Consider the following 21,367-nt stretch of genomic DNA (forward strand, 5'->3'; position numbering starts at 1 on the left):
CAGGAAAAATAGAAAGCCTCTGGGCCAGCCTTGATTTACTCAGACTTAAGAAATGGAAGGCAAAACTTTTAGAAACCAAGGGTACCACACTAAAAAGTTATTAGTCTTTTGAGTCACCAATACCAACCTCCTAGACTATGTAGTCTAACAAAAACACATATATATTAACAGTGAAAAATTGTTTCTTTCTGGGTTCCACAACAGTGTACAGCTGGTGGCTAGCAACCACAGAACAAGTAGTAATGAATCCTAAAACCTCTTTCCTACCAATTTGCTGCTGCGTAAGTGCCTCTCAGGTTGGGAAAGTGGGCGGAATTTGTGGTCTATCATCAGAATTCTCTCCAGTGGGAGTGGTTTTTCTCATGAGACTCCACACAGGTTGGCCGGTCATTGCCTGGATCACTATTTTCTTGGCTTTGGGACAAAGCCTCCACCAGGCTGAGGTTGATGGGAATCAAATATTATCTGGTCTCTGTTAAAGTTACTTTCCTGCTCTCTTTAATAAAATTTGAAATGCTGAAAGTAGATTTACACTCTAGGTTATTTGTGACTTCTAAAATATGAATGTGATGTACCCTGCCAGGGCTAAATTGAAGACCTGAGAAACTGAGGTCTGTGATCTTAAGCACTGATCCCTACTTCATCTACCTCCCCAGACTGACTGCTTTTAGCTTGTGTGGTCATATCACTCACTTCCTTCTGAAGCTCAGGGAGCTGATTTAGCTACTATTCTCATGTGTTTCTTCAAAAGGTCAACTTTAGAATTTTAACAATGAATATCACTTCTCTCAACTGTAGCTTCCTGCTCAAAACTTGTTTCAACCTGTGATGCCATGAGCAACTAACTGGGCCATATTAGCAGTACTGGCATCTCATGAGCTAGGCACCTGGACATCTTCTCGAGCACTAAAGGCCAAGTCAAACATGATGGTATTAGCTTCTTGGTTGTTTGTCAAATCATCTCACTTAAGGTTGTCCACGATGTTCAGATAAGCTGGGAAAAAGAACTCTCAGAAATCCACTCCCACGGCTCACTTCTGGTTTAATATGTGAAATGGCAGATGCCCCCATGGTGAATTAGAGGTGTTAATTGGCTTCCTGTTCCACAGACGAGTGTTCCTATGAAGGCGTCTAATGGGAAGGGTGTACACTGGTCCAAGTCTCTGCTCACTGATGAACTCATGGCAATTGGCTGCTGATTGCTGTCCTTGACAGAGTTGATGCCTGAGGTAATGTGCTTTTTCCTAGCTGTTGTATCCAGTATCCACTTACTTGGAAAGACATGGACTGCGTTCTTGTTATTAGGTAATGCTTACATGACAACAGGGTTCAAATGCAAGTAAGAGGATGCCAGAATACATCCATAATATCTCTCTCCCCCAGCAGGAGAGGAGAGTTTACATCACATGATTTAGTGTGTCAACAGCCTTCATGATTAAAATCTTGCTACCAGCTAGATCATCTTCATGACCTTATCTTCCTCTGCCACAGAGAGTAAGGCTCAGGATTGTGTCCTGCATGCTCTCAGCACAGAGCAGAGTTTGCATTGGTAGAATCACAGGGATGACCCTGAAATCTTTGGTAGTTTGGATGCTCAGTGACCTGTTTAAAGTATCCAAGGCAATCACACTCTCCTTTCTCTACTGCGGGAGACACTGATCCCTGCACCACCAGATACAACAGTGTGAACAGAAAGTGAATGTATCTGGATGGATTTTTCTCCTTTCCTCCAACTGATACTGCCAACCTTTATTCTCCACTCCCTCAGCCTGGAATCTTACCTTCACGTTTGAAAGATATTTACAATGGATATAGCATTCTATTTATTTAATAATATAAAGTTATCTCCTTCCTTTGTCTTTTGGCATGAATAGTTTCTGATGAAATGTTTGCTATCCTTAACTTGGCTCTTCCATTCTCCTTCCTTTAAGGCTGCTTTGGTTTATTTGTTTTATCACTGGTCTTCAGTAATTTTATTAGTTTGTGGTCTGGGTTGTTCTCATCATGTTTATTCAGCTTGGGTTTCACTGACTTTCTTTTTCTGTGGTTGCATAATTTTCATGGAATTTGGAAAGATTTTGGACCATTATTTCTGCAACATTTGTTTTCTGTCCTTTTCTTTTCTTCTGGGACTTCAATTCTAAGATATATTTAACCATTTGATACTGTGCCACAAGTGATTTTTTTTACTTTTTTTGAGACTTTTGTTTTTATTTCTGCTTCATTTTCTAATAGTTTTGATTGCTCTGCCTTTAAGTTAATTTAACTTTTTTTCTGTAGCATTCAAATTTGTTATTACATGTTCAGGTTTTTTATTTCAGAAATTTTTCAATTTTAGAAATTTCATGTGAACCTTGTTTTAAATCTTTCATTTCATTTTTTTGTGTCATTTTTATATTTTACTCTATGTGCCTGAACAAATGCAGATATTTATAATTGTTGTTTTAACACGGTTGTCTGCAAATTCTATAGCTATCTGTTCTAGGTTTGTTTCTATTGGTTTTCTCCTGATTAAATTTCAAATTTTTTTGCTTATTTGGATGCCTAATTATTTTTGTGTGCCAAACATTGCAAATGATATATTTTTGGGTGCTAGATTTTGCAGTATTTCTTTAAATAAACATGGACTTTTTTTGGCACACAAGTTATTTAAAATTAGCTCTATGTTTTTGAGTTTTGCTTTTAAGTTTTGTTAGAGTAGGCTCAGAGCAAGCTTTATTCTAGGATTTATTTCATCTTATTATGAAAGTGATACCCTTCTGAGTTCCCTACTCCCTGCCTCCTGAACTACAAAGTCTCTGCACTCAGCTGGAATAAATATGAACTATTCATAACTATGCTAGCTTTTGGAATTGTTGGGTCTACTGCTCTCTGGTTATTCTTCCACTCTCTTGGGTGGTTTCTCTTATGCTAATGCAAATCAGTACTCAGCTAAAGACTTGAGGGGACCCCATGTAGCTCTTCAAGCTTCTCTCTCTGTGTCTGTTCTTCATTTCCAATGCTCAGCCTCACAAATGCAACCATCTTATCTGCTGAACACTCCACCCTCTGAATCCTCAGAGCAGCATATCATTCAGTTCATCTGAATTCTTTCCCTCTGCACTGTGACCTAGAAACTGCTTCTATACATTAACTTGGGGGCAAAATAGGGCTACCCATTTGTTAGCTTTCTCACAGTTTTGTGCAGCTTATTGTCCAATGTCTAAAAACCCTGTATCATATATTTTGCCTGGTCTTCTGTCTTGTTGTTGTTGTTTATATGTTTTTAAGCAAGAGGATAAGTTAAGCTTCTGTTAATCCATCAGGGTCTGAAGTGGAAATTAATTTACTTATTTATGTTCTGTATTATTTATCTTAACTATAATAAAATGTAAGCCTTATAAGGAATAGATGTCTTTGGTTTATTTACTGAAGTATGGCCATCCACTTAAAACTGTTTCTGGACATGGTAAAAGTTTTTGCTGAATTAATAAATAAATAAATAAGTCAATATCATTTCATAGTCTGAGTTTTCATTTTTCGTAGTGCTTTATTTTTGTTTTCCAGAGGAAATGCTGATCCAACAGGAAACTTTTTGGCTACTTGACCGGTTTTTCTTTTATGGCCCATAGTTTGTCATTGTTTGGGAAAATCATATAAATTATACCTTCGAGGTTCAAAAATTTGTTTGATCTTGATGATGGTTTTGGTGATGAAGAGGAAAGAAAATAATCAAAAAATTTCAAGTGTTTCATAATATTCTACATACAATTAGCCAGTTTTCTGGTAGGAAGTGACAGAGTTGAACCTTTTTGCTCGGATGACTTTGAAAGCTTCCCTCCCTCTACTCTCTGCTCCCTTCATCCACTTACAGTAGGTATTTTGCAGATAAAAATCTCTATAATATGAAAACGCAGCTGGAGGAAATGTAATCAAATAGTCATATCATTTTTTAAATTAAAAAATAATAAAAAATATCTCTAGCCTTAAGAATTACTGTTCATTAATCAGTACTAGGAACAGCATCAAATAATAAATGAGCCCTGAACAGCAATTGCAAATAAAAAACTTTATGATCCTGTTCAGAAAGATGTGTCCTGGAAAGGCCTCAACAGAAGCAAAGTGTGCCATTCGCCTCAGGACTTCAGGAGGAGAAGAAAAAAAGATCAACAGAGAGCATCAGGGGGAAAATTACCATCTTAAATACATTCCTACACATGTCAGAAATGAACTGACTTTCAAAAGCTATTACCTGTTAATTGGAAAATCACAGAGCAGATGGAACCAATTAATCTACAATTACAGAATCACCATAATCCAAACAAAAATAATTAACTCATTTGCAAGATATGATTTTTTTAGGGAACTCTTCCAAATAGCTCTAAAATTGGGGAAGAGGCAAAGCTTTTGTCAAAGGGGAGTTCAAACCATTCTTGGGGCTAAATTCCCCTTCAGAATAAAAGGGGAATTGGTCTTATTGTGAAATGTGTAGTCCTAATTTCCAGAGAAAGAATATGGAGGTAAAGTTTGTTAAGACCATTTACTTAAGAATGTTTATTTTATATCTACTACACGCGAGAGAGTGTGTGAGTTGCTGCTTATAGAATAGTGACCAAGAACAGATAAGGATTCTGTTGTCATGGAGCTTATTAGATTCTAGTGTATGATAAATACCAAACCACCACCCAAACAGATGCCAATTGTGATTGATGCTGTGAAGAAAGGAGACATGATGTAGTATGCTCTGTAGACATCGTGCCACACCCCCCAAGATTCATATGTGGAACCCTAGTTCCCAGTGTGATGGTGTTTGGAGGCAAGGCCTTTGGGAGGTGATTAGCTCATGAGGGTTCTGGTCATGTGGCAGTATTATTTTGCATTATTTTGAGAAACATTCATACTGTTTTCCCTAGCAGCTGCACTATTTTGCATGCCCAACAGTGCACGAAGGTTTGAACAGACATTTCATTAAAAAAATATATCCAAATGACCATTACACTTATAATAAACGTGCTTAACTTTATATGCTGTCATGGAAATGCAAGTTAAAACCACTGGAATGACAGTGATTAATTAAATAGTTTGATCATTCCAAATGTTAAGTGAGAATGTGAAGCAAATAGATCTTCATGCTTTCCTTGTGCAAGTATAAATGGAGATAGCTGTGTTAGAAAATGCTTTGACAGTATATACTAAAACTGAATTAGCTCAAAGCTTAGGGCCCAGCAGTTGTATCCCCTCATGCAGGGGTCCCCAACCCCCTGGTTGCAGACTGGTGCCGGCCTGTTAGGAACCAGGCCTCGAGTGAAGCTCGCCTGAGCATCCCCGCCCCCATTGTCCACAGAATGGGTCCCTGATGCCAGAAAGGTTGGAGACCCCTGCCCTAGTATACGCCCAACAGAGATGTACACTTATGTGCACCAAAAGTATTACACGAAAGTATTCGCAGCAGCACTATTTGTAATGGGTTGATAATCTGTCACCATCAGTAATCAAAAGTATAAACCCAATGAAATATCAGACAATAACGAGAGTAAATGAACTGCAACTTCATGCAGCAACATGGAGGACTCTCATAAATAATATGGGGGAGTTAAAGAAGTCAGACACCAAAAGGGTACATACAACATGATTCCATTTATATAAGTTGAACGATCGGAAACATCATTCTGTAGGCTTGAAGAGTAGGATAGAAGCTGCACTTGACTGGCTAGTAACAGAGAGGGGGCAGAAGGGATACAGATAATGCTCGGTGTCTTGATTCAGGTTCTCATATACAAATGTGCTGACTTTGTGAAAAAAATATTGCACTGCACATTTAGCATTTATACCCTTTCTGTTAACTATGTTATATTTCAGTAAAAAAGGGCTCCTGAAATCCTTCAGTAATTTTCTGCTTCTTACAGAAAAAAATATTAAGTTTCTTAAGATGTCTTCAAAATATCTATCCCATATTTATAATCATGTCACTTGATTTCTGCATTCAACCACAGTGGCCTTTAGGAGCCTCACACAAAAGTATTTACTTTTACCCCAAGACTGCACAAGCTGCTCTTTGTCTAGAATGCTCTTCTTATAAAGGCTCTCTTTCCTTCTAATTCCACTCAGGTACTTCACCCCAAGAGACAGGCTCTGGAAAGTTTTCTCTTTGTCTCCCTCACTTGTGTAAAGCCCAATTTTTCAGTTATATACTTTATTAGGCTTCTCCAGAGGAAAAGAACAATTAGGATATTATTAGATATACATAAACATATACATGATATAGATATATAGAGATAGATAAAAGAGATTTATCATGAGGGCTTGTCTCACACTATAATGGAAAATGAGAAGTCCTGTGATCTGTCTTTTGCCAGCTGGAGGTCAAGGAGAACCAGTGTTGTAAAGTCCAAACTTGAAGATCTGAGAACCAGAAGCACCTGTGTCTGAGGGCAGGGGAAGATATTTGTCCTTCCTCGGCTTTTTGTTCTAGGTAGTCCTTCAGCGGATTAGGTGATGCCCACCACGTTGGTGAGAGCAATCTTCTGTATTCAGTCTCCCAGCGCAAATTCTAATCTCTTCTGAAAACACCCCCAGAGACACACCCAGGAATAATGTTTTACCGGCTATTTGGGCATCCCTCAGCCCGTTGAAGTTCATACATGAAATTAATCAGCACAGTAGAGTTTACCTCATTTGTTTCCATCTCTCAAGGACAATATCTTTTATCAGGGGTGTCCAACCTTTTGGTGTCTCTGGGCCACAATGGAAGAAGAAGAGTTGTCTTGAGCCACACATTAAATATGTTGTGATATGTAATCACAAAAAAAAAATCTCATAATGTTTTAAGTAAGCTTATGATTTTGTGCTGGGCTGCATTCTTAGTGGAGCCCCAGGCTGGACACCCCTGCTTTAGTTATTCATTTTCTTTCTCATACACCATCCTTTTATTTTTCTTTAAAATGTTTAAGTTCACATGAAAAAAGTGCACTTTCTCAATTAAAAAGCAAACCTCTCTTTACCCGCATTATTATCTTCCAATTATATAACCATTTTTTCTACTTTTCTTTCCTTCACAGAAAAATCCCTCAGAAGACTTTTCTACTCAATATCTCTAAATTTTGTCTTCTCATTTTTTTTATTGAATTCAGTTCAGCCAGATGGTAACCCGAACACTCTCCTGAAATGGCAGCCGTAGCAGACATATTGCTAAAGGCATGGACAAAAACTCCATCCTCATCTATACCTGACTCCATACCACCAGAAGTTAGGGCACAGTGATCATGCTTTCCCCCCCAATAGTCCCTTCGCCTGTTTTTCAGGGAACTGCACTTGATAGGTTTTTCTTGCTTTATTGGAGGTGGCCTTCTCCATCTCTTTTCCTGGCTCCTCTTCATCTCTCTCTTCTAAACTGCCCCGTCCTGAGTAGCGTGGTGCAATCTCCCACCCTCCCACCCATACCGCAAGGGATGTGAACCATTCCTTTGTCCAGTGTCTCCACGTTGTGTACTGCTACACACTCCCGCCTCTTCGTCACGTTGTAGCCATCTTGGTTGTCAGATCGGCTGTCATTGTATCACAGTACTTGTGGTCAAGTAACCATTATTTTGCTTAATAATGACTCCAAAGTGCAAGAGTGGTAATGCTGGAAATTCAGACATGACAAAGAGAAGCCATAAAGTGATTCATTTATCAGGGTGTCCAACCTGCAGCCCCCTGGGCTACATGTGGCTCAGAATGGCTGCAAATGCGGCCCAACACAAAATCACAAATTTACTTAAAACATTATGAGATTTTTTTGTGTGATTACATATCACCATGTATTTAATGTGTGGCCCAAAACAACGCTTCTTCCAGTGTGGCCCAGTTTTGGATCAGTTTTGGCCCAGTTGGACACCCCTTAGTATTAAAAAGGTGAAACTTCTTGATTTAATAAGGAAAGAAAAAAAAAAATCCTATGCTGAGGTTGTTAAGATCTATGGTAAGAATGAATCTATTCATGAATTTGTGCAGGAGGAAAAAGAAATTCACATTAGTTTGACTGTTGTACTTCAAACTGCAAGTTACGGTCACAGTGCATGATAAATGCAGAGTTAAGATGGAAAGAATATAAAATTTGTGGTTGGAAGATGTGAACAGTAAACATGTTCTCATTGTCAGCAAGGTGTTCTGCCAGAGAGCATGGAAACTATAAGAAGACTTTAGTGAGGGATTCCTGAAACGAGGGACACCAGGCCGTTTCCTTCAGGTAAAGGACAGTTACACAGATTCAGGAATAACTTGGGCATTTTATCATCTCCAGCATCACAAGGAGGGTGAGTACCATACAATAAGATATTTTTACAGAGAGAAAGAGATCTCATTTGCATAACTTTTATTGTAGTACATTGTTATGTGTTCTATTTTTTCATTAGTTACTGCTGTTAATCACCTACTGTGCCTAATTTATTAATTGAACTTTATCATAGGTATGTATGCCTATAAAAATATAGCATATATAAAGTTTAGTGCTGTTTGTGGTTTCAAGCATCCCTCAGAACATTTCCATTGCAGATCTTGGAATGTATCCCCCATGGATAAGGGGGTGCTGATCTATGTGGTGTGTTTTTGGAAAATACTTATTCTCTCCCTTACCCCAGTCCTATCTAATCAGAATGTCTAGGTAATAGAACTATTGAATCAATGTTTTCAATAAACTATTGTATAATTTTTATACTTATCAAGACACAATCTTAGCTGCCAAAAAAGAAATTCTCTCATGATCTTTTAAAAATGTTAATAGCCAAGCTCAATCCCCGAAATATGATTTTAAAAGCAGCAGGATTGAGTATCTGTAGTTAAACAAAGTTAGAGATCAGTATTTGTTGAGTGAATAAAATTAGTAAGTGGCTGATTAAAACGTGCATTGTTATATACTTGTACCCTTTGACAGTTTAGTTAAGTTCTCATTCTTTTACCATCTTTAAATCCTCACTGTGAAGGGAAAATTAAAAACCAAATTTCTCACATCTATGTTTTGGTTGGGAAAGTATTATCTCTTGACTACTACTTCTGCCCCTGTTTTGCCTTTTTCTCCTTACAAAATCCAGAGTTCTCTTTCTAGAATCCAGCAGACCATATTATGTATATATTTAAAAACTTGTTTATGTTTCCCATTTTTGGTCTTAAGTGACATAAATTGAACATAAACCAGCTTAAATAGAAAAACAAATTATTGGCTAACATAACTAAACCACATCAGAGATTAATTTAGGATTCCATACGATTGTATTTACTTCCATTTTTCAGCCTTATTGTTCGGCTTAATTCTCAGTCACACTTTCTCCTGAAACTCCAGGTTCACTTTTTAGCAGTGCAGTATACATGTTCATCCAGACAAAATTTCGAAGATTAACCCAGATGTTCAACTTGAATCATGGGTTCATCCTTGGCCAAACTGTAACTGGAAGAGTGAAATGGACTGATCGGTCAAGCATATGCTTCTTGTGCATGTGCGTTTTCCTGTTTTTGAATGAGACCAGTTTTATAGGTTTGCCCCGTCTAAGACACATAAATTGCGAGAGGCAAAGGACGGTTCGCCAAAGGAAAAATGGACTTACAAGGAGAAGGAAGAAAATCTAGAGCAGACAAGATAATGCAATAGGATATATTGAAGATAATTATTTAGAGTTTTGTGCTAGTCCAAAAATTTTTACCACTTGTGCCCTATTTACCTCTACAGCCCTGAAGGTCATCCCTCCTCCTTTTCTACCCAGTATTTCAGCCACCCGACGCCACTTGTTTCTGGAACATGCCATACTCCTTTATATCTCTGCTTAGGCACATGGTATGTCTTAAATCAGGAGTACCTGTCAAATTTCTAGTCATTTTTCAAGAGAGATCTTTCAATTACCTATTTCTGTGTAACAAACTACTCTGAGATTGATTAATTTACAAAAAAAAAAATTTATTATTTACTCATAAATTTGCTATTTAGGCAGCATTTGGCAGGAACGGCCCATCTCTGCTTAACGCAGTGTCAGCCTAAGCAGCTCAAAGAGCTGGGGGCTGGTGGGAAGAGGTCGACCTGGGTCCCGTATCTGAGGGCTCAGTGATCACAGCATTCATCTGGAGCCATCCACAGGGCATCTAGCTCTCCTCAGTGTAGTGTGGGCTCCTTGGAGCAGCTGTGCTCCAAGGGGGAGAAGTGGTGGTTGCCTTTCTTCTTGAGGTTCCAGACATCACTTCTTCATTCTCTTGGTCAAAGACATGTACTAGGTCAACTTCGATTCAAGGGAGGGGAATGAGTCCTCTTCTTCATATGAGGAGCATGTGAGGAGTGGCACACACATTTAGGTGGTAGTGATGATGGAATGCGGAGTTGTGGGCTCTTCTTTGTCTCTCCTTTGGACACCACATACTGCAGCATAATTCCTAGTTTATTGCTGCCAAAATGGTTTCTTGAAAAGTTAAAATAAAATACTACCTAACAATAAATTAGGTAAATATCTGTAGATTTACAACATTAAAAAAATCAAGAATATTTAGACTATTCAGCCATTTTTGATAGTACTGTACAGCTTTTGAGAGGACATATGTCCTATCAAAAACATAAGTTTTGAGAGAAATAGGCAATTTGAAGAATTGTATATAGAATATATATGCAAATTTAAAACCACATATAATGATAAATATACCTATATAAATGGGCACTATATATCTATTTACCTGTCTGTATCTATCAGAAATCTTTATGCATCCATATATTTATCCACTTTTTATCAATTTAGTCATATATACATCTATATTTTAAAATATACCAGAATAATACACATCAAATTTATAAACATAGTTATCTGTGGATGGGAAAGAAACTCACTGGGATGGAACTGTAATTGTTCCAGTAAAATCCGTTTTAATTTCATTCACAATGTATATCTTTTTATAATTTAAAAAATTAGATGAAGCAAATTTCACAAAATATACATAGCATCTATTTTAGGTGGTACAGAGTTATAGGTTGTACCATTCTTTCTTTTTTGTTTTAATCTTATTTTTTACCCAAATATAATGTTCTAAAGGAAAGAATTAAGTATTCATAATGCAGGATTTTGGCCCTTAAAATATGAATATATATTTTATTGACTAAAGGAGGCAGATATATTTATCTATGTGCAACATCTGTAATGTGCTATGGAATAATTCATAAGGGAATAGAATTTGACATTTGTCCAGAGGACCCAAATCTGCACAAATCTTGTCTTCTTAATTATGTCTATATTGAGAGAAGTGGCTCAGAGAAATAAAGTAATTATAGAATATCAGTGTATACGAGAACTCAAGAAACCATCCAGGAAGATCCTGTCATCTGAGAGAGGGAGAAACTAAGGTCCACGCAGGGGAAGCAACTTGGCAAAAATCACATGTTCTCATCATTGAGTTGAGTGCACCACACAGAATTACAGGTGCTCCTTCTGGGAACTCAAATTACTTTTTCCTGGTCCAATGACTTTCGCTTCTGGGCAAAAGCAATGAAGTCAGAAGAAATAGCAATTAGCCACTCCTGTATTCTTCCCTGAGCCAACTAGCAGGGGCAGAGACATTCTGTAGGGCTCTATCTCAAGGTCTTTGCTTCCATCTCTCAGCAGCCAGGTCAGCTCAAGGGGTCCCCCACCTCTTGTCCTTATACCCCATGCCACCTGTGCTCCTGTGGCTTTGGCTTCACTCTCATTGATTTCAGGAAACTCAGAGGGAAAAGTTTCTTCTTGAGAGAAGCAATTTTACAGGGCTATGGAGGCTTATAAGGGGCTTATTAATAAGGCTGGAATTAATTAAAAAGGAGGTCAAGAGGGTTTAACCACCTATTGCTCTGAAAGGACAGCATGGTACCAAATGAGTAACTGATATTGATGAAGTGTTTCGATTGCCCACTTGGATAGTCAATCGATACTAAAGAGCTGGATTCTTCAAAATATTAAATAAAATGAAGATAAAGATTTTAGCTTGAAGCCTGAATCCCTAATGTTTTGATAAAAGTTAAATGAAACCTCTTTGCATCCAGGTGAATTGCAGGAGAGTAAGTGAAGGAGAAGTGATGGATTACTGAGCTACATGAGAAGCAATAGCTGCTGCCTGTGCCTCTTGTAATTCACTGTGGAAACATGTGTCCTGAGGCTTGCAGAATGAGTAGATTACATGGAATGGGTATTTTTTCAGTAAGAGAATGTAAGGGGTGTTTATCTTTCAATTAAGGACAGAAAAGCAGCTTCATACTGATGAATCCATTTCAAGAATTAAAGAAAGTAGTGACAATTTATTGTTCTTATTTTATAATTGAAAATAGTTGAACAGTTCTAAAAACAGTGCTTCTAAGGTCTAAATGACAGGCCATGTCAGAAGTGAAGGATCATACCATTTCTCCACCTAGAGGCAAGAGCTGACAATTATATGGTACTTAGTAGGAAACAGGCTATGTTTGAGTCATTCAATTCTCACAATAACCCTCTAGAAACACGTATTGATAGTATCTTTATGCTTTAGTGAAGAAATAATCAGGTTATTTTGCATAATGTCACTCAGCTGTTAATAGCAGAACTATGATTTGAGTTGAGGAAGCCTATATTCGCAATCACAAAATCTGTAGTTTTCAAGTTTTAACACAGTCAGAATCACCCAAAGGGCTTGTTAAAACTCAGGATGCTGGGCTTTACCCCAGAGTTTCTGATCTAGTAGTTCTTGGGTAGGACCCAAGAGTCTGAGTTTCTAACAAGAGGCACAGTAATGCCACGCTACTCGTCTAAATGCAGGCTTTCAGAGCCACTGCACTAGGCTGTATCACTTGAAATGTCACTACTTCCCTACCTAAGATTCTACCACATTCATGCTGCAAATGTATAACTTTTGGGCTGTCAGTTCCTTTCATGTGTGGGGTCATCATTAATCACCCAAGCATAATACCATGGATAATTAAAACTTTTGATCAGTAGAGTATGTCAAAAAGAAATACAAAAACACCAATCAAAGGTTAAGCATTCCATGTATCCTATTATATTTGTGATCTAGACATGATGTGCCTTATGACCAAGGAATATCATCTGCGAATTAAGTCATGAATGTAGCTGAGTTCCATTTTCTATAATTCAATGGTAGAAAAATGACATAAGTGGAGCCATTTCAAAACAGAGCCATGCAATCATTCCAGAGGAACTGCCTTGCACATCTTGCTCCTTGAATCTTTGGGATGTTTGAACTAGACAAATTAACCTATGGACTGGGCCAAAGCAATCTTGCACTCCAAACAATTGTTCGTAAAGCAAATAGGAATGCAGACATCTTGACCACAAGAACTGACAATTATGGACACTCTTTAAAAGAGTAAACAGGATGGGGCACATGTAGATTTACAGTTGTGAGTATGCAAAACAGAGTTTATTCTTGAATTATTTATTATTGTATTATTTCCGAATGAACAACTGTAAACCTACTTTTGCCCAGCCTGTATAGCTAAAAAGTAACTCAATAGTTAACACCAAAAAAAGTCTCTGTTCTATTTATGTAATTATTTTTCTTTCTCTCATTAAAACAGCTTGCCTTTACACTAAAATCAGTACACAATTTAGTTTCTGCCTAAATCTGTACCCCTAGTTTGAAATTCTCTGATCTCAAATAAAAGCTTATTGCCTCTCACTTTCACTTTTATTTTTAGTTTAATAAGCCTATCCTAACAATATGGTGATAGTCCATAATGTATATTTTCATACCCAAGGCTGTTTCCTTTGACCGGAATGCTCCCTCAGCCCTTACTGAAAAACAGAAATTTCATTCAGCCTCCAAGGCCCCATGCAACCTCCATTGTGATGTGTGAAGTTGCCTATGGTTGGAAAAGACCTAACATAATAACTTTTCTCTAGGCTCCTTCCAGTAGCTTTAGATCACAGTCTCATTCTTTTTGTTCATTCCTCCTGGGTGCCACATCAAAATGCCCTAATTGCTATCATTGCCCTTTTCCTTTGTTTGCTCATTCTTTTTTGACATTAAGCATTTAAGCATTAAGTGCCTCAAAGTCAGACACTAGATGAATGCAAAGAATGCATGCTTGAGGTCTTGACTTTAACTTTGTCCATTTTAAGATTTCAGAAAATAGATAGGCTACATCAATCCATCGCACAACTGCAAATTTTCCAGGACTTCTCCAGAAAGGTTAACTCATAATGAGAGGTCTCATTTACCTTTGAGATTCAAAGAGTTTGAATGACTGGCAAAATCGAAGCCATTGGAATGCATAGAACCCCTGATAGATCTTGTTCTGTATTTGAATCCTCCCTAATCCTGTTGCGGGAGGAAGTGGGGCTCTTTCTCAGGATCACAAGAAAAACATTTCACAGACCCATGCACGGGAAATTGTGGTATGGCAAGATTTATCTGGGTGGAAATAGAAGGCTGCCCCTGTGTCCCATCCCCATCCTTCCTACCATGGAAAAAGTATAATGATATCTTCAGCAAGGCCAAAACAAAGGCCAATGTCCCAAGTTTGTGTTTCATATTAAACATTAGTCTTTTGGAGCCCAGAGGTGGCTCTATCGGTTTCAGTCCCCATCCAGGTAGCTTAGCACTGATCCCAGCTGTGTTGCTGTACTTAGGCTCATGACTGGAGCCTGCGTTTAGAGCCTGCCCAGCTGCTGGCTGTGTGGCAGCTAGACCCGCATGGTTACTACGGGGAGAATGTGTGAACAAACCGAGTAAATGCATGTTCTCAAGCAGAAGAGAGCTTCTTTGTTAAGCCTGGTTATATTACAAGAAGGGAATCAAAAAACCCTGGAATTTATAAAAAATCGTATATTTATTCTTACATGTTTAAACTTCAGTCATCTTCAAAGTACTCTCCATTTCATGCAATACTCTTACTAAGACATTTTTTTCCCTGCTCAAAACAGTTTTTGAACTCATTGATTTTGATGCCTTTTAGTGCCTCTGCCTTTTTTTGTTTCACATCTTCCACATTAGCAAAACCCTTTGCGGGACCTTTGAGGACCATTTTTCATCCAGGGAAACAAAAAAAGTCACTTGGGGCAAGATCAGGTAAATAGGGAAAAAGGGGCACAGAGATCATGTTTTTTGGTCAAAAACTGGTGAACACTCAGCACAGCATGGGCAGGTGCACTCATAAATCACCCATCATGAAATGGGCAAATGTCTTGAAAGAGTCGTCAAACAAAATTCACTGAAGCTAAATGCAGACTCTCACAACAACACCAGTAGGTACACTGATGCAGGTGGGTCCCTAGAACATTCACTTAATGTGGGAAGCCTGTACTACAAGGGGCCTGCCCTCCAGAAGATAATATTGTGGGGATTTTTTTTGGGTCCCCCCTCATATCTTGAGCTTGGGACAGGTGGGTGCTTCTTCAAAATAATCAATCAACTTCTCGGGTTTTTGTGGGTTTCTGATGGGTCCACCCCTTAGTGAATTGATCACTTTCCCAAGTTAGATTCACAAGCCTCTATGGTCAAGCCCCTCCCCTGTGCCATTTGACTTCTATTGTGCATGTGCTTTTGGCTTCTATTGCGTGTGTGCTTCCCTCTCTCTGCTTCCCCTAAAAATCCAGTACTGGAGGGGAGAAGATGGAGGTATTAAACCTTGACAGAGCAATGTTGTGATCTCTTGGAGTATGTGACTTTATAGGTTTCTGGCTACACAAGCAAGCTTTTGCTCACTAATTGATTATGCTCAACAATGTCTGACTTCCTTTTCTTCTTTCCTTTATTAATAACTAGCTAACTACCTACAACAACAGCCCCATTTTTAAAGGAACACCATGTAGCTCTGAAAGTCTATATAAAAATAAAAATTAAAAAAAAAAAACCCATGATGACAACTCCTAAATCTTTTGAAAAAAGAGCAAAGGTTGACAATATTGTTGCTTAACTCTGGTTCAGAAAATGAGCAGAGACAGGTGAATCTCTTGAGATCTACCTCTTCCTTTTTTTCTAAGGTATCTACATTGTTTTGGAATTGATAGAATTTAGGGTAAAAATCAGAAAGAAATTAACCACATGCATGTTCCCTGGATGGGAGCCAGACATGTGTGTTGCAGGCAGTTAGGAAATTAGTAATAGGCCACCCTGGAATCCAGAGGCAGGAGGCTCCATAGAAGAAGGACTTGTCGTGATAAGTTTTAGCCATGGCAAAACCAAAATGTCAGTCTTTACAGATAAGAAGGCCTGAATCTTCAAGTGGTTGAGAAATCAGAGAAGTGGCAGATCCAGGATTCCAAGTTAGGCACTTTAGATTCCAGACTCTATCAAGTAGTTTTCCATTTGAAAACAAAACAAAACAAAAAAACCATCCAGCTCTTGACAGTGCAGATCTGGCTGTACCTCAGAATCTCACATGTGCTTTCATCGATGATCCTGGTACTTAGATGATTGTATTGAAAAATTATATAATCCCCAGGGACTTTGCTCTCAAAACCTTTGTTGATTCATTGAAGAAATGCCCCATCTCTGACTTCCTCTTTCACTTTGACACTTACTGTGTGACTTCTATATGTCCTGCACTGTGGCACATTTAGAAAGAGGTGTAGTCATGAAAATAATAGGGGCTGTGGGGCCACACCATCCTATGTTCCAGTCCTCCACGGGCCCCTTCAAGTGGCCTTGTACACGTTAGTTTCTCTCTGAGCATTAGTTACCCCACTGATGTTATAGCGTTGAATAGAGAGAAAGTATATGAAAAAGTGTTTCATAAACTCTAAAACCAAACCAAAACAAAAAAATGGATTCTACTTTATAGGAGCAAATGCTCTTAATTATTCGTAATGGAAAGAGTGCATGCAATCTCTTTCCACTAGGCATTTTGTTTGAGGATGTAAATAGAGTATTAATAGAGGTGGAAATGATCAACTTCTTTAGGCCAGTTCTCTGGAGGCAGCAATTACCAAGAACAATTAAGCAGAGGTTTTACCCCAGTGGCCAGAAAGTTCTGACTCATAGCCACTCACTCTCTCTGACAGGATTCTGCCGACAGGTTTTGGAGAGAGGATTACCTGGCAGCCTCCACCAGGACCAGGGTATCGAAAGCTGCAGCAGCTTTTCAAACCTTGAGCCACAACTCTCGCTAGCCCATGCTGAGCTCCAGCAGGTGGCTTTATTTGCATCTCATGAATCAGGAGATTCTGCAGGGAGTGAACCTGAATAGTTTAACACCCCCAGTCAGGGGAATATAGCCATGGGAGCTCAGTTTCTAAATACAGTTCCCGGAAACTAAGTATCTACCATGCACCAGGCATGACAAACCATACTTGACTCCTGGAGCTTATTATCCTTTTAAAGTTATAGTGCAAAGGTAAGTTATTGCTTGTGGCCCCCCAGGGAGAGAGACTTCATGAAAACACAGCCCATCACTAAAGAAATAGAGGTCTAGATACTCCTTTTTCTTCTGAAGCATCTTAATTGTTTCAAATGTGTTTTGTGACATTAGTAAGTATTCTGTACTTTTAAAACAGGGAGTTTTTCTATGGGAATCGTCTATGATTTAGGGTACATGCGAGTGTCACTGCTGCTGAAAGAGCCATGATGTCTTCCTGCAAGAAGCCATATAGTAAAGACAGTAGCATGCTGGAGACGTAACAGGAAGACATGTGTTCATGTGATTTATAGTGATTTATAGCCATTATATTAGGGTTCGCTAGAGAATCAGAACAAATAGGATATAGAGAGAGATTTATTAGAAGGAACTGGCTCTTGCAGTTTGGAGACTGAGAAGTTCCACAATCTGATACCTGCAAGCTAGAGACTCAGAACAACTGGTGCTGTAATTCTGCTTGAGCCCACAGGTACGAGAACCAAGGGAGCTGATGATAGAGGTTCCAGCCCAGGTCTGAAGGCCGGAGATCCAGGAGTGCTGAGGGCCGGAGAGGATGAACCTCTCAGCTCAAAGCAATCAAGCAGAAAGGAACAAATGCCTTATTCCTCTGCCTTTGTTCTATTCAGGCCATCAATGGGTTGGATGATGCCCACCTACAGTGGGGAGGGAAATTCACTGAATCTACCAGTTCAAATACTAATATCACCGAAAAACATCCTCATAGACACAATCAGAAATAATTTTGTGTCACGTTGACACCTATAAAACCTATCATAGCCATTGATAAGCAGCCCTGCCACTTTCTGGTCAGGATGACAGTGATAACATCCGGCTGTCTCTCGATCCTTTTATGGGGCTCCCTCCCCGCTGCAGGTCCACTCTCAATGCCTTAGGTATCCAAGATCAGGCCTCTTTAGACCCTAGTCTCCTGCTCCTTCCCAACCTGATTGATTCTCATTTAGTTTCCCTTTGACAATTCATTCTTCATTTTTCTTTCAATCCATTGTTAAGGCATCTACTCTCTCTATATCTTATCCATATCTTGCTTCCTATAGGGGTGTTTTTGTTTGTTTTTCAATAGACTTTTCTTGCCTCAGAAACTCTTGCCTCATGCAAATCAAATCCTTTGATTTAAAAGCTATTGTTTCTGATAGGGCCATTGGGAGCTTACATTGGAAACCAAAAACTAAATATATTTCCCTTTGCATTACTGACAGAGTAATCTAATTCTTCTAGAGTTGTGTCACAGTATCCAGTACATAAGTAAATACTCCATATGTTTGCTATTATAAGCTAATATTATTATTACTGATGAAATATCTGACAAGTACTTAAGAATAGAGGCAAAGCATAAACTCAGATTTATTGGTTCTAAGTCTAGCAATTGTTTAAACAGAAAATGATTGTTTTTAAAATAATTACTTTGTCAGAGGTTTGCTACATGGACTAGAGGAAATAGAGAATCAGAGGAAGCATCTTCTTATGGCTCCTGACATAGAAGAGTGTCATATAACACATGTTCAGTAAATGTGGAACAAATAAATGAATTTGTGCTAATGGAAGAGAAATGCTAAAATTAATATTCATGAGAAGATATAGATATGGGACTAGCATAAATATTTTAGACTAGTATAAAAGAAAAAAGCACATTTCAGTTTTAGATTATCATAGACATACAAACTAACATACACAAACACAAGAAAAATGCCTTCATTACAGAACATCAGTTCTTGCTGTCACATGTAAATAAAAAACAGAAAAAAGATAAAACAATGAAGGAAAGATAAGGGGAAAATACAGAACAGGAAATAAGCAAGGAGAAAAGTGAAAGTAAAGAAATGGAAAAAATAATGAAATTGAATAATTGTTAAGAAAGTCTCAAAAAACAAAAATATTAGATCTTTCTAAATTGTACTGATGATCTGTTTATATGAACACCTCCTCCTCTCTTCTAGACTGCAAGCTCCTTAAAGGCAGGTAATAGCTTTCCCAGGTTGATTTTTATAACTTCCTTAGTATGTTATATAGGCTATATACTTAAACTGAAAGAGAGAATGAATAAAGGAATATAGAAATAATTGATTAAGTAATGAATGCATTAAAAGTGACCAATCAGAAACTATAAAGAATCCATTTTTGTTGGGAAACTCCCTGGAGGGCCCCAAGGGTGGAACTAATCAGGGAGGCCTTGGAGAAATAGGCCCCTGAGGAGACATAACCTGTGTCCCCGCCCAGCAGGTGCAAAGCTCCTGCCACTCTGCTGGGCCTTGTGATGGTCGCTTGTTGATGATGGAGATAATAACCGAAGCCAGACATCGACTGGTTGGGAAGCAGACAAGAAATTGAGGGACATGGAGAAAGGACAAAAGGGCTCGCACCCCTCGACTCGGCTTGGACGAGGCCGGAGTCCTCATTCTAGCCAAAAGCAGTTTCCTTATCTCTTGGCAGCTCCCTCCCCACGCCTGGCTCAGGCTCCAAACTATACGGGAGTCAGTCCTAAACCAGATCTGGTGATTCCTGGGGAAATCAGGTTTAAAGGTAAATTATTTAAAGCGTGTTTTGTTCTTCCCTCAGAAGCCCCAGCCAGCTCATGCTGGGAAGGAAATTTACATTATTCACAGACCCTAATCCTATACCCTTAGTCTCTCTTTTGTTTACTAGTCTCTCTTGTTTACTAGTCTCCTCTGGAACCCGGGGAAAATCGGTATGTTCCTGCCATTTGTTTTCTTCAAAGCACCACATATTCTCTGTAAACATTAACATACTGATGTAAGGAGATGACCTGTGCATTCCTGTTACCTAGCCCCACCGATAACCTTTTCAATAAAAGCCTTTGAACAAAAGGACTCTGGGGGTACCCCACTAGGGGGATGTGCCACGCCCTCTCTCTTGGCAAACAGAAAAGTGTTTGCCACGACTCGTGTTTATTCCCGCCTTCTGTGACACCCCTGGGTCGGGCTCTGTGGGATTCAGAGACTCGCTCCCATCTCCGCTGGCCCCGGATTGTAACCCTCAGATCCCCGAGTGCCGTGTTCCCTGCGACGTGCTCCTTCCCCCTGCAGCAGTTGCTGCGGGGACCAGGGATGAGTGGCGACCTGAGGCGGAGCTCCCCCACACGTTGTGCCACACTACAAATTTTCTTAATATAAAAAAAAATATTTGCAAGCTGGGATAGCCACATGAGTAGGGCCAGGTGCCTCTAAGATACGATCGGAACGCTTTCTGCAAAGTTCTCCATCTCAAAAAATATATACTTTACTGCCTATCAAAAAGCCTGAAGTCCCCTACTAAAATTTATTGCATTGGCCTCAAGGGCTCCTCTGCCTTTAAGGGTTGTCTTTTAAATATTAGATATCTGTGGGATATATAAAATGTAAAGCTCTTATCAGCTGGATCTCAGGGAGGATTAGTTGATGGCTGTTTGTTGGAGAGGTGTGTTTCTGGAAAGAAAAGGAAAGGACCTAGATTAGCTGAACTTTTAATATGTCAGGTGTTTACATATACTATTTTCATTAATCCTAAAACAAAACAAAACAAAAACACTGCATTGTGGTTATTATTACAACCATTTTTACAGAAGGGAATCAAGATTGTAGTGATTAAATCAGCAGTCTGAGGTCTCTCTGCCAGAAAGGAGGAGAGCTGAAATTTGAACTGGAATTTGTTGAATTCCTTCCTTTCACTTGGTGGCGCCCACTGCCAAAGGCCCGGAGGAAGTTTCAGGTGCCAGGAACAAAAATTTTATTCAGCGCTGGACATACTGTGACATTTCCCAGCTTCCCTTTCTGAAAGGCAACTAACAATTTGTATTAGTTTTCTAAAGCCGCTGTGTAACAAATGACCACAAACAGAGTAGTTTAAAACAACATGAATTTATTGGTCCACAGTTCTGGAGGTTAGGAGTTCAAAATCAAGGTGTTGGCCAGGTCATGCTTCCTCTGGAGCTTCTAGGAAAGAATTCTTTTTTTTTTTGCATCTTCTAGCTTTTCATAGCCCCAACGCTTCCTTGATTTTTGATTTGTGGCAACATAACTTCAATCTATGCCTCCATCTTCACGTGGCCAT

Source organism: Pteronotus mesoamericanus, unplaced genomic scaffold, assembly GCF_021234165.1.
Source record: "Pteronotus mesoamericanus isolate MK-2021 breed Mesoamerican mustached bat unplaced genomic scaffold, CSHL_Meso_final contig_90, whole genome shotgun sequence".
NCBI classification, from domain to species: domain Eukaryota; kingdom Metazoa; phylum Chordata; class Mammalia; order Chiroptera; family Mormoopidae; genus Pteronotus; species Pteronotus mesoamericanus.